Source organism: Camellia sinensis, chromosome 12, assembly GCF_055761805.1.
Source record: "Camellia sinensis isolate YWXY chromosome 12, ASM5576180v1, whole genome shotgun sequence".
NCBI classification, from domain to species: Eukaryota; Viridiplantae; Streptophyta; class Magnoliopsida; order Ericales; family Theaceae; genus Camellia; species Camellia sinensis.
The window spans coordinates 96,697,186-96,711,000 of record NC_138972.1 but is presented as its reverse complement, the minus strand read 5'-3'; positions in this window follow the sequence as shown (position 1 = coordinate 96,711,000).

Below are 13,815 nucleotides of genomic sequence, written 5' to 3'. Positions count from 1 at the left end.
AAATTTACAATTTAGGTCTCACAATTTTATCATTATTTATTTATTATATTTTAATTTGTCACAAATTTAATCATGCTATTTTCAACCCCCTTGATATAACTGCAAACTTAAGAGAGCTCAACCCAAGCAACTTGAATCAAGTTTAAAATTTTTTAAAGATTGAACAACATAATTTTTAACAATTCCGCTACAGACCCCCAGTGAGGTGTCGCGCCCCCACTGGCCGAAACCCAAAAAAAAAAAAAATTGAAAACAGTTTTTTTTTGGCCCAATCACGGACTGCCACCTCACTGGGGGTCGACCCCCAGTGGGGGTCCGAAGCATTTTTCAATTTTTAATTAGTGAGGACCTATGCAGAAATTCAAATTAAATTTGAGTGGACTTGGACAGAAACACCAAATAACTTGAGCAACCAAAACAAAATTATATATATAAATATATAAATTATTTGCTAATTTATTTTTTAAAATAATAAATAAAATTAATTAAAAATTTAATATTAATGAACAAAAGAAAAGCAATATGCTTAAGATTTCTAATAAAAAAAATTTCTTGAAAAGATTTTTAAAATGCACCTTTTAGAAAGGGATCATTGAATAAAGGGTTGTTTGGAAAATGCCATATTAGCTCACTTTTTTATCTTTTTGAGCCACATTACATCTCTATTTTTCTACACATCTTTTTATAAAAAATAAAAAAGTATACCTAATTATTTTGTTAGGATCACGTCACATCTCTACTTTTTTGTACATATTCTGATAAAAAGTAAAAAATTATATTTATTTTGCACTTCTCAGAGGCCTTGTTTGGCAAATGGCTTTTTTAGCCAAAAATTTAAAAAGTCACTAAAAAAACTAAAAAACCAACAACCTATACCAAAAAGTCAAAGATTCCATTTTTTCTCTACTTTTTGCACATTTTTTTTGTAAAAAATCAAAAATTCATCCCAAACACATTAGTTTTTTTTATATCATATTTTAGCCAAAAAGTCAAAAAAATACTAAAAAATCATGTTCCCAAACGAGACCTAAGTTGATATTAAAAAAATTTACTTTTTGTAATGGCATAAATAATTTAAATATGATTTTTTAGAAATTATTTTTAATTAAAGTATTAAATAGAATAAAAACAAATTTCTTACAAAATAACAGTATTTGAATAATAAAAAAGAAAAAAGAAAATTTAATATGGTATTTACATTTAATCTGAAAATAATTCTGGATGAACAATAAATTATCGCCTATAACCCTCTTTTTTTTAAAATAAAAAAAGTTTAACGAACTATCACTTTTAATAATAAAAATAATAATTGACGTTTCTTTCTAATTTATTTTAGTAAAAGTAACTTTTTAACAATTTTAGCTAAAGATATCTTTATTCTTTATTTTAATTTTTTTAATTGACAATTGAGATTTTAAAAAAAAAAATCTAACAAAATCCACCATATTTGGTAAGCACTAAAAAAGTTGTGTTTTGTTCTTTTGTTGAAAAAAAAATTATATTAAAAAATATTATTGTTCAAGTCCTTATATTTTAGAAGGATATAATTTTTTTTTATAAAATTTAAAACAAAAAAAAATGAAAACAAAAATTAATATCGATTAATAATTTGAATACATGTATTTAAATAAATTATATTTAGACCAACAATATTTTGACACATCATTATGACACATGTGAATACGATATCATTCTAATTGTAGTAATATAATTTGAAGATGAATTTAAATTTGAAATTTTATTTTATAATTTAATAAATGATGCAAAATTTAAGGAATGAATATTAATCTCATTCCAATTATAGTAACATAATTTAAGTAAGAATCCAAATTTAAAATTTTATTTTAAGAATATAAAATTAATTTGTAGACCAATCATATTGTAACACATATTAACAAAAAAATTTAAAAAAAAAATGAAAAAAAAAATTACAACTTTCAACCTGAATGAAATGACAATATTTTGCAACTATAATAGTATATAAATATATAGATAAATCATGAAATAGATCATTATTTAAAACTTATATATTATGAGGTCATTATAATTTCAAATTTAAATTAATGGAATATTTTCCATATTTAGTGCCCCTCAAATTTGAATTTTGAAATGGATTACTATACTTTTTATTTTTTAGTTTATATATTTGATATACTTTCTACTTGAAAGTCATAAATTAAGAGACATTAAATATATATATATATATATATTTTGCTTGAATGAGAACTATAGATGATTTTTTAAATTATTTAAAATCAAAAAATTAGAAATTTTAATTGGAGATATTGAAACTCTCACAAGACTTATGGTTAGAATATCCCCTTTTATTTATATAATATATAGATAGATATATTGATTTAATAAGAATTTATATTTGTTTTAGATAATTTTTAATATACAAATTATTTTTTTTAGATTTTTTATAAAAATAATTTAACAATCTCATCACTAACATAGTGTATGGGAGAAGTTCAAAAGGATGTAGCAGTAAATATGAGAGAAGTAAAAAAATGCTTGTGGATTGGGAGAAATCAACAAATATTAAGTTTTTTGTTTTTTTTTTTTTAAATCATAAAATTAGAAGGTTAATATTGGAATATTAGAACTCCCACTATACTTGTGAGTTAGAAATTCCCTTTTTCCTTATATAATACATAGATAGATAGATATGCCAAATATATATTCATGTTTATTTATTTTGGTTATAAAAAATTTTGCCATTTTAAAAAATAAATAAGTGGCCAATGTGATGGTTATTTAAAAATTGAATTTATAGCGATTATGGTTTTGACCTGACTCTTGATGTATCCCAGACTCGGATTTAATGGTTTCATATTGTTGTTTACATCTTACTTCCCTTGTATTTCCTCAAATTTGATTATGGGATTATTGTGGTTGTGTTTGGGACAGGTTGGTTGCTTAGTTTCCAGATTTTTGTTGCCCAGAATTTTGCTCATTCGCTCAAGCTGTACTCTTTACATTTGAGCGGGATTTGTAAACTTTCAGTACTTTTGCAGGTCTACAAAACTACTATGAGAGTGTACTCTACGCGCGAGCGGTCCTTTCTGCGCTCGAACGGCCATTATTGCGCTCGAGCGATTGGTTTGCTGTCTGCAAAACTACTAGATGTGTGCATTCTGCGCTTGAGTGTCAACTCTTGCGCTTGAGCAGACTGTGCGTATATCAGTTCACAGCAGCATCTTTTTACATCACTTTTTCACATCTTTTTCACTTTAAACCCTAGATCGGGACCCTATCTCTCTTAAACTCACTTTCTCTCTATATTTTTACCTAAATCCATTGGTCTAGTGTCTTGGGAAAAAAAGTAGAGCATCTCAAGAGCTCTATTTTGATCTGAATAGATATTGATTTCGGTATCTTTGAAGTTCCTCCACTTCTCCCTTGGTTTTCTAAGCTTGAGGTAAGGACTTTCTATACTCTCTTATGATTTTTAACTTAATTATTTGCTGTTGTGTGAAGAAATGTTGGGATTTGGAGGATTTTAGACAAATCTAGGGTTTTGGTTTAAAATCAAAAGAGAAGTTTTCAAATAAGAGTATTAAGAATGGTTATGGGTATAGATATGAGGATGTATTGTGTTGAGTTTGTTGATTTTGACACATGGGTTGGTTTTGGGAGAGAATGGAGTTTTGCCCTAAAATGTTTAAAATAATTATTTTGTATAAATAATGAAATTGGCATTGGAAATCTAAAACTAGACGAATGTTGATATCAATGGTGGAGTTGAATGTGTATTATCTCTCACCTATGGAAATTCATATAATTTATCTGTCGTGAAGATTGTATATCTATTTAGAAATATCTGTTTTGGGCTATCAGTGGAGAATATGTATGATTGTTGTAGAAATTACATGAGGATTGGGTAAATTGAAATTAATCTCTTATTGGTTGTCATTGAACATGACTGTGTTTTAATACATTATATATGTATGATGTTTGGGAGGAGAAAGAGGATGTACTACATGTTTGGGAGGAGAAAAATGATGGATTCTAGTGAATTAAGTTGGTCAGTATGTTCATGGTGAAAGTTCAAAAAATCGCTTGTATACATCGGTATCGATCCCGCGGACGAAATTTCCGTAAAATGGCAAATGAATGTGTTTGTATGATAACTATATTTGAAACCCGATGAGTTGTATTCTTAGTATTGAGTGATTGAACAAAGTGAATATGAACAATGAAATGAGATGAAAAACTTGGTATACTATGATCTTGTAAATTATGAATGATTTTATCGCAGACATTAAATTTATATATTTGTTAAGATTCATATATTGTGTTAGATTGTTTTTACTTGGATTTGGATCACCCTATTTAGGAAAAACTATTTTTAGGTATTGGAGATATGCCTTCGCCAAAGACTTAGCGTGGGAGGATTGTGGAGATGAAGGCTCACTTTTGTTTATTTTGTATTTACCTTTTGTACAAGCCTAGAGCTTTATTTGTACTGAGCTTATAACTCATTTTGTTGTAACTAAGCACGGTCTTGGGAATATGTAAGCCATTAGGGCATAAGAATATCTGTTTAGTTTTCATTCTTTATTTATGTGTTGTAACACATGCTCTAGATTCAGGATGAACGATTTATGAATGTATATTGCATGCGTCACCTTTTGTATAATAATTCTGATTAATGAAAGCTTCTTATTGTATATATACCACTTTGTATTGGTGCTTGGAGTTGGATTATTGTAATTATTTTGAGGGGGTTACAAGATTGATATATAGCATAAAAATCAATCAAATCCACTTTTTACACTACTTTTAATATTTGATCCAGTAGCTCATGCACATCATAACTTAACAAATTATTAAACATAAGTTTAAATTGATTATTATTAACTGGTTTTAGTAATTGATCGATTAATTTTTAAATCGAGCCTAAGGTAGGACTAGAACAAGCTCCATATTTTAGGTCGATCCAATATTATATAATATTTTTATACATAAATACACTTAATTATTTGTGTAAGAATTGTTAATATAAATATATAAATTTGTTACAAAAAAAAAATGCCAAAAATATAAATACATTTTTTATTGTGGTTGTAAAAAATAATCATAATATATTTACCAATAAAAAAATATATGAATGAAGATAATTCTCCAAGAATTTAATTGCTGACATAAAAATTGATCTTAATTTAACTTCTAAACTACTTTTAATGTTTAGTACTACCCCTCAAATTATTTCATACTATACAAAACCTGAGAAATCATAATATTATTTAAACATAAAATTAAATTGATTAGTACCAACTATTTTTATTAATTGACGGATCAAAATTTTAAATCAAGTCCAAAGTATGGTTAGAACAATGCCCATATTTAAAGTTGACATTGAATAATTTTTTCACACGTAAATATGTTTAACTATTCATGTAATCATTTTAAGTACAAATATAAAATTTTAACAAAGTTTGAATTTTTTTAATAACTATGCATAAACTTGTACATATTTAAACAATTATTTTTTACTATTTAATTTTAATTTTAATTTTAAAATTAATTATTAATTATTTATTTGAAACCGTGCATAGCATGGGTATTACACTAGTTCCAAAATTATAATAAATTATTTATATTGTATTATTCAAGAATTTGTAATAATTCTTTTTAAATTTAAAACATTGATAAATCATTAAAATCATTTCACAATCATTCAATGAACATTCTCTGTATAATCATGGAATGAAAAAGATCTCAGTCCGGAGTTAGGTAGTCGGATTTTGCTTGCAAAAAGACAATTTATTTACAAATAAAAAATATATGTAAAATAATATATTCATGATATTTTTAAAATTACAGGACTAATGGAACAGTTCTAAAGAATCAAAAGAAATCGCATATTTTGATAAAAAAAAAATTACATATAAAATTATATTTATATATAAAAACTCCGTCAAAAAATTGAAAAAATTACAAATTAGTGATACTTTCCCAAAACAATTACAGATTTATAAAAAAAATTATGACTTTACGTCTTTAATCATTAAAATTTGTAAAATTTATTTTGAATTTATAATTATTTTTCAAGAATACAACCGATTTGTTATTTCTCCTAAAAAATAAGGGCATCCATATTGACAAATTCTATTAAATTACACTTTATCCCTTTAATTATTGTTCCGTATCTCTTTATCCTCCCCAACTAAAAATTGTAACAAATCCCCCCCCCCCCATCTACTTCTTCTTCTTCTTTTTTTTTTTTTTAATTTGGACATTTAGAACTAAAATACCCTTTTATTAATTGGATAAATTGTACTTTACCCCCTTGAAACTATCACCTGTATCACTTTCAATTTGGAAATTCTTATTTGTTTACTTTATCACTAAATTAATATTTAGCTTGTTAGAAGAAAAGAAAATTGAAATCAAACAATGAAAATATTTATGAAAAAATCTTTAAAAATGTTCGCTAAAGATAAGGAATATTAAAATATATCAGTTTTTGGTTTTATTTTTTTTGTCTTTACTGATTTTTTTTTTAAATTCTTCACAAAGATTTAAATTTTAAGTACATCTAAAAATTTAAATTTTTTTACTAAAATATGGAGAGAAAAAATTACTAAAAATAAGAAATACTCAAAATTATTTATAAAAAACTTAAAAATTAAACATTATTTTGTAGGACAATCTTCACTGTATTTAAAAAGATTTAATTCTGTTGTGTACAAAACAACAACCAGAATATAAAGAAATAAAGAAAAGGAGAGAATATGTTTGATTACAAAAATCAAACTCGAAATAAAAATAAATAAATAAAAATAAAACAAACAGATTTTATTTTGTTACAAAAACAAAATTAAAATCTGAATAAATGAACAAATAAAAACAACACTGAAAGTAATTAAATAACTTACTTGATTTAATTTCTTCGAATTATTTTTCTGATCAAGTCCAGTGTTTAACACTGTGTCCTTAAGACAGATTCGTCCTCTCCACGGTGCTTTCAGAATTCGGACGTCTATCTCCCAGGATGAAATGATCTTCCACAAACAATAGCAGCACTACTAATTATTTGCCTTACGAACACACTAAGTGTTTACACTCTTTCTTTTGAAAATAAAATGCAGCAAGATGAAGAATAGAAAACAGAAGTGAAATACGAAATTTCTGAATGCAAAATATCAAATGAGGGTGGTCCTATTTATAGATGTGAAGGTGGCTCTTCATTTTGAATTAAACAGGTATGTAACTCTTGGTTTTGAATTGAACAGGTATCATACCTGTTGGGTTTTGAATTCAAACAGATTTGAATTAATTCAAACAGATAGTAAAACGGGAAGGGCCCTGTTTGGGTGTGCATTAATTCCAAAACAGTTTATTTCTGTTTGAAACCGGGAAGGGCCCTGTTTGGATGAACAAAAAATCCAAACTAATTTAATTTGAATTCTGGATTTTATTTTAATAAAAAATAAAATTAAATTCAAATGTTTTTTGCCCAAAAAGATTAGAAGCCCAACCCAACCACACACCACGCACCCGCGCCCAAGCCCAAGCCCAGGCCCAGCCCAGCCCAGCCCGCCCGACCGACCGGACGGACGGCGGCGGCGCGCGCGTGTGTGGTGATTTTTGGGTCCAATGGGTCTAGCCCATTTTGCCCATAACCTCTCCCTCTAAAACACTTGGGTACCCCTTGGGGCACACCCCAAGTATCTCACCCTAAGCCTTATAAACCCTTTCAAAACCTCCCACCAAAACAATGTGGGACAAGCCAATTTACAACCTTAAGGGATTTCCACCAAAACTCCATTTCCATGGAGCACACTTTGGCTTCAATTTCCCATTCACTCGGTAATGGTTTTGAGCAACCAAATATACCACGTGAATCACAACGCGGCATAGAACGCGTTACCACTTTGACCCGAGTAAATTGACACTCGGGGCCCACCTAAAAAATAGACCAAACTTGAGGAAAAAATAACCATTTCCAACAATCCCCCACATGAATGGAATTTGATGACAACGGAAATGCAACAATATGCAGACTTAACGAAAGAGTATAAGTCGAAAATATCTTGCATCAGGATAGGTAGTTTTCGGCTTTGAACCTTCCCTAGTGATAACCTATCGGACTTACTGGCTAACCAATGGACGCGATGCCTTGAATTGTTCAGCCGTTTGTGTAAGCCAAGACAATAGATTTCACACAAAATATCTTCTAACACATCGTGGTTCTCACTGTTGTGTTCATTTTGGCCTTGAACGCGCCTGGTTTTCATAAGTGTTTCTAGAGAATTTAGCCTTTGCATTCTCAGAGAACCGGCCCCAGTTCAACACTCATATAGGTGATTCTTATTGTGAGTATCTCCTTATACTCGTCTTGATTTTATGTCTTAATCAAGATATAAGTAATCATTAAAAGCAAAGCTTATCCTTATACCCCTGCAGACAACATATGTTGCAGATATCACTCTCACCATAGGAATGGGTAGGAATTTTAATCCCTTGGTGATTTCTGGCGAGCCATACATAACTTAGTTGTCCCTTTGAACTTAGTTCTTGGGATCTCCAGTCATATAAGTAGGGTTACCATTATGACGACTCTTATGTAATAGGCTTTAATCCCATCCCCTTCGATGAACTATACACTAGCTCTTTTGTCAAACCTTTTGTTAACGGATCCGCAATATTCTCTTTAGATTTTATATAATCTATTGAGATTATTCCGTTTGACAACAATTGCCTTACGGTATTATGTCGACGACGTATATGTCGTGACTTACCGTTATACATGTGATTCTGTGCCCTGCCTATTGCAAATTGACTATCACAATGAATGCAAATAGCTGGCACAGGTTTGGGCCACATTGGAATGTCTTCTAAGAAGTGACGAAGCCATTCTGCTTCTTCACCTGCTTTGTCTAAAGCAATGAACTCAGATTCCATTGTGGATCGTGCGATGCACGTTTGTTTCGTGGACTTCCAAGAAACAGCAGCGCCTCCTAGAGTAAAGACATATCCACTAGTGGATTTTGAATCTTTAGTATCCGATATCCAATTGGCATCACAATAACCTTCGAGTACTGCTGGATATCGAGTAAAGTTCAAACCATGATCACGAGTAAATCTTAGATATCTAAGAACCCGAATGATCGCTTTCCAATGGTCTTCTCCAGGATTACTAGTGTACCTACTCAATTTACTTATAGCATAAGCTATATCAGGACGAGTACAATTCATTAGGTACATTAGGCTTCCAATGATTTGGGAGTATTTTAACTGAGACACTGCATCACCTTTATTTTTCGATAAATAAAGACTGATGTCTACAGGTGTTCTAGCTAAATTCAAATCATCCTTGATAAATTTATCAAGAATTTTCTCAATATAATGAGATTGAGATAATGCATATCCGTCAGATGTTTTAGTAATTTTCATTCCTAATATAACATCTACGACCCCCATATCTTTCATATCAAATCTTTTACTAAGCATCTGCTTAGTTGATTTGATCATGTTTTGACTGCTTCCAATGATAAGCATGTCATCCACATAAAGACAAACTATGACATATCCTTGGTCAGTGTTTTTAACATAGACGCATTTGTCACATTCGTTTATCTTAAACCCATTAGTAAGCATTGCATGATCAAATTTTTAATGCCATTGCTTAGGTGCTTGTTTTAATCCATAAAGGGATTTTACAAGTCGACAAACTTTCTTTTCTTGCCCTGATACTACAAACCCTTCGGGTTGTTCCATATAGATCTCTTCATTTAGATCACCGTTTAAGAAAGCTGTCTTAACATCCATCTGATGTATTTCTAAATTAAACAACGCTGCTATAGAAATAAGCATGCGAATGGATGTTATTCTTGTCACAGGGGAATATGTGTCAAAATAGTCCAGACCTTCTTTTTGTCTGTAACCTTTAACAACAAGTCTTGCTTTATACTTATCAATTGAACCATCTGCCTTCATTTTTCTCTTGAATATCCATTTATATCCAAGAGGTTTAGATCCTGGTGGAAGATCCACCAATTCCCAAGTATGATTTTGCATAATGGATTCAATTTCATTATTAACAGCCTCTTTCCACAAAGGTGCTTCAGGACCTGTCATTGCTGCCTTAAAGCTTTGAGGTTCATTTTCTAACAAGTATGTCAGAAAATCTGGACCAAAGGATTTTGATGTTCTTGCTCTTTTACTTCGTCTTGGTTCATCATTAGTTAAATCCTGTTGGTCGAGACTATTACTAGTCTCTTGTGTTTGATTATCATTAGTCTCTCGACTTTGTGTACAATCATAAGTTCTTTTCTGTGAACTTAATTCCTGTCCTTTCTTGTAAGGAAAGACATGTTCAAAAAACACAGCATTCCTTGACTCTATAATAGTGTTCACATTTATATCAGGTATATCTGATTTATAAGTCAGAAACCGATATGCACTACTATTCTGAGCATAACCAATAAACACACAATCTACTGTTTTTGGTCCAATTTTAGTCTTTTTAGGAACAGGTACTTCAACTTTTGCCAAACACCCCCACACTTTTAAGTATTTGTAGGAAGGTGGTCGACCTTTCTACAATTCATAAGGAATGCTTTTGGTTTTCTTGTGGGGTATTCTATTAAGAACATAATTAGCAGACAATATTGCTTCCCCCCACAAGTTCTGTGGTAAGCCTGAACTTAGTAACATGGCATTCATCATTTCTTTTAGGGTTCTATTCTTCCTTTCAGCAATTCCATTTTGCTGTGGAGAATAAGGGGCTGTAGTTTGGTGAATAATGCCATGTTGTGCACAAAATTCATTTAATGGTGCATCATATTCACCACCCCTATCACTTCTAACCATTTTAATGGTTTTACCAAGTTGATTTTCAACTTCTGTTTTGTAGAGTTTAAACATTTCTAAGGCTTCATCTTTACTTCTAAGTAAATAAACATAACAATATCTTGTGCAATCATCGATAAATGTTATGAAATACTTTTTGCCACCTCTAGTTTGAATAAACTTTAAATCACATACATCAGTGTGAATTAATTCTAGAGGTTCGGTTTTTCTTTCAACCGTTTTAAATGGAGCCTCAGTTAGTTTCGCTTCTACACAAATTTCACATTTATGATTAGGATTAATTTCAAACTTTGGTATATAATCTAAACCAATTAATCTACGCAAAGCATCAAAATTCACATGTCCTAATCTACCATGCCATAAATTTGACTCAAGAATATAAACAAAAGATGTGTTATTCTTATTCATAGCAACTTTCGGTACAACTGTCATTACATTTAACTTAAAGAGACCATCACTCATGTATCCCTTACCAACATACATACCACTCTTTGTTAATACAAACTTATCAGACTCAAATACAAGCCTAAAACCATTTTTACTTAACAAAGACCCAGAAACTAAATTCTTCCGGATGTCAGGTACATGTAGTACGTTGTTGAGGGTCAGTTCTTTCCCTGATGTCATCTTCAAGATTACTTTCCCTTGTCCAGCCACAGCAGAAGTAGAAGAATTTCCCATGAAAAGTTGTTCACCATTTGCAGCCTCATTGTAGGTAGTGAACATCTTCTTGTCCGCACATATGTGACGAGTTGCTCCAGTGTCAACCCACCACTCTTTGGGATTTCCAACCAAGTTAGCCTCAGACACCACAGCAGAAAGGTTGATGTCATTCACTCCGTCAGAGATGTAATCCAATTCTGTTACATTGGCCTGATTGGTGGTCTTCTTACTTGTACTTCCATGATTCTTTTTAGGGCGGCGGCAGTCAGAAGCTCGATGTCCAGTTTTGCCACAGTTATAGCATTTTCCTTTGAACTTCTTGCTACTATCGCCTTGTTTAGGACCATCTCCAGTAAACTTTCTCTTTTTGTTATGTGGTTTATGAACTTGTTCAACCACATTTGCCTTGGACTCAATGGGATTTTTCCCATTCCTCTTTTCAGCCTTTCGGTTATCTTCTTCAATTCTTAACCTTACAATCAATTCATCCATAGTCATCTCTTTGCGTTTATGTTTTAAATAATTTTTGAAATCTTTCCAAGCCGGTGGTAACTTTTCCACTAAAGCTGCGACTTGGAATGACTCGCTAAGAGACATACCTTCTGAATGAATATCATGCAAAATTATTTGAAAACTTTGAACTTGAGATATTACCGTTTGGGAGTCTACCATAACAAAGTCCAGAAATTTACCGACAACAAATTTCTTCGTGCCGGCATCTTCTGTCTTGTATTTCTTCTCCAAAGAATCCCACAATTCTTTTGCTGTTTTCAGAGGACTGTATACATTATACAACATATTGTCAAGGCCATTTAGGATGTAGTTTCTGCACAGGAAATCTGAATGTTTCCAAGCATCTACAGCGGCAACAACTTGCCGATCACTTTCACCCTCTTTAAGTGCTGGAGCCTCTTCATGGAGAAACCGTGCCAAATTAAGAGTTGTAAGATAGAACAGCATCTTCTGCTGCCATCTCTTAAACTCGGTACCATTAAATTTTTCCGGTTTTTCTCCATGATTGATTGGTACATTAACATGGTTCTGGATAGGGACCGATGTAGGTGTAACAATAGGAGTACCACTGCCAAATGCAGTTTCAGTTGTAGTAGCCATAATCTCTGATTACAAAAATCAGAAAATATTAAAACACAAATTAATTTTCTAGTTACTAAAACCAGAAAATAATTATAACAACAAAATAATTTTATTTTCCTTGTTACTAAAACTTGAAAAATAAAATATCACAAGAATTTTCTGTAATACCAAATAATATTCTGAATTGTTAATGACACCAGTATCGTACTACTAGTAGTTGTCAAAGAAAAGAGACAGTATATTACTACTATCTGTCAAATAGCATAAATCACTATTTGTTTTTCCAACCAGAATATTAATTTGAAAACACAGAAAATTAAATACAATGAAGATACCCAAAAAGGAGTCTGTCTTAAGATTGTAGGACAATCTTCACTGTATTTAAAAAGATTTAATTCTGTTGTGTACAAAACAACAACCAGAATATAAAGAAATAAAGAAAAAGGAGAGAATATGTTTGATTACAAAAATCAAACTCGAAATAAAAATAAATAAATAAAAATAAAACAAATAGATTTTATTTTGTTACAAAAACAAAATTAAAATCTGAATAAATGAACAAATAAAAACAACACTGAAAGTAATTAAATAACTTACTTGATTTAATTTCTTCGAATTATTTTTCTGATCAAGTCCAGTGTTTAACACTGTGTCCTTAAGACAGATTCGTCCTCTCCACGGTGCTTTCAGAATTCGGACGTCTATCTCCCAGGATGAAATGATCTTCCACAAACAATAGCAGCACTACTAATTGTTTGCCTTACGAACATACTAAGTGTTTACACTCTTTCTTTTGAAAATAAAATGCAGCAAGATGAAGAATAGAAAACAGAAGTGAAATACGAAATTTCTGAATGCAAAATATCAAATGAGGGTGGTCCTATTTATAGATGTGAAGGTGGCTCTTCATTTTGAATTAAACAGGTATGTAACTCTTGGTTTTGAATTGAACAGGTATCATACCTGTTGGGTTTTGAATTCAAACAGATTTGAATTAATTCAAACAGATAGTAAAACGGGAAGGGCCCTGTTTGGGTGTGCATTAATTCAAAAACAGTTTATTTCTGTTTGAAACCGGGAAGGGCCCTGTTTGGATGAACAAAAAATCCAAACTAATTTAATTTGAATTCTGGATTTTATTTTAATAAAAAATAAAATTAAATTCAAATGTTTTTGGCCCAAAAAGATTAGAAGCCCAACCCAACCACACACCACGCACCCGCGCCCAAGCCC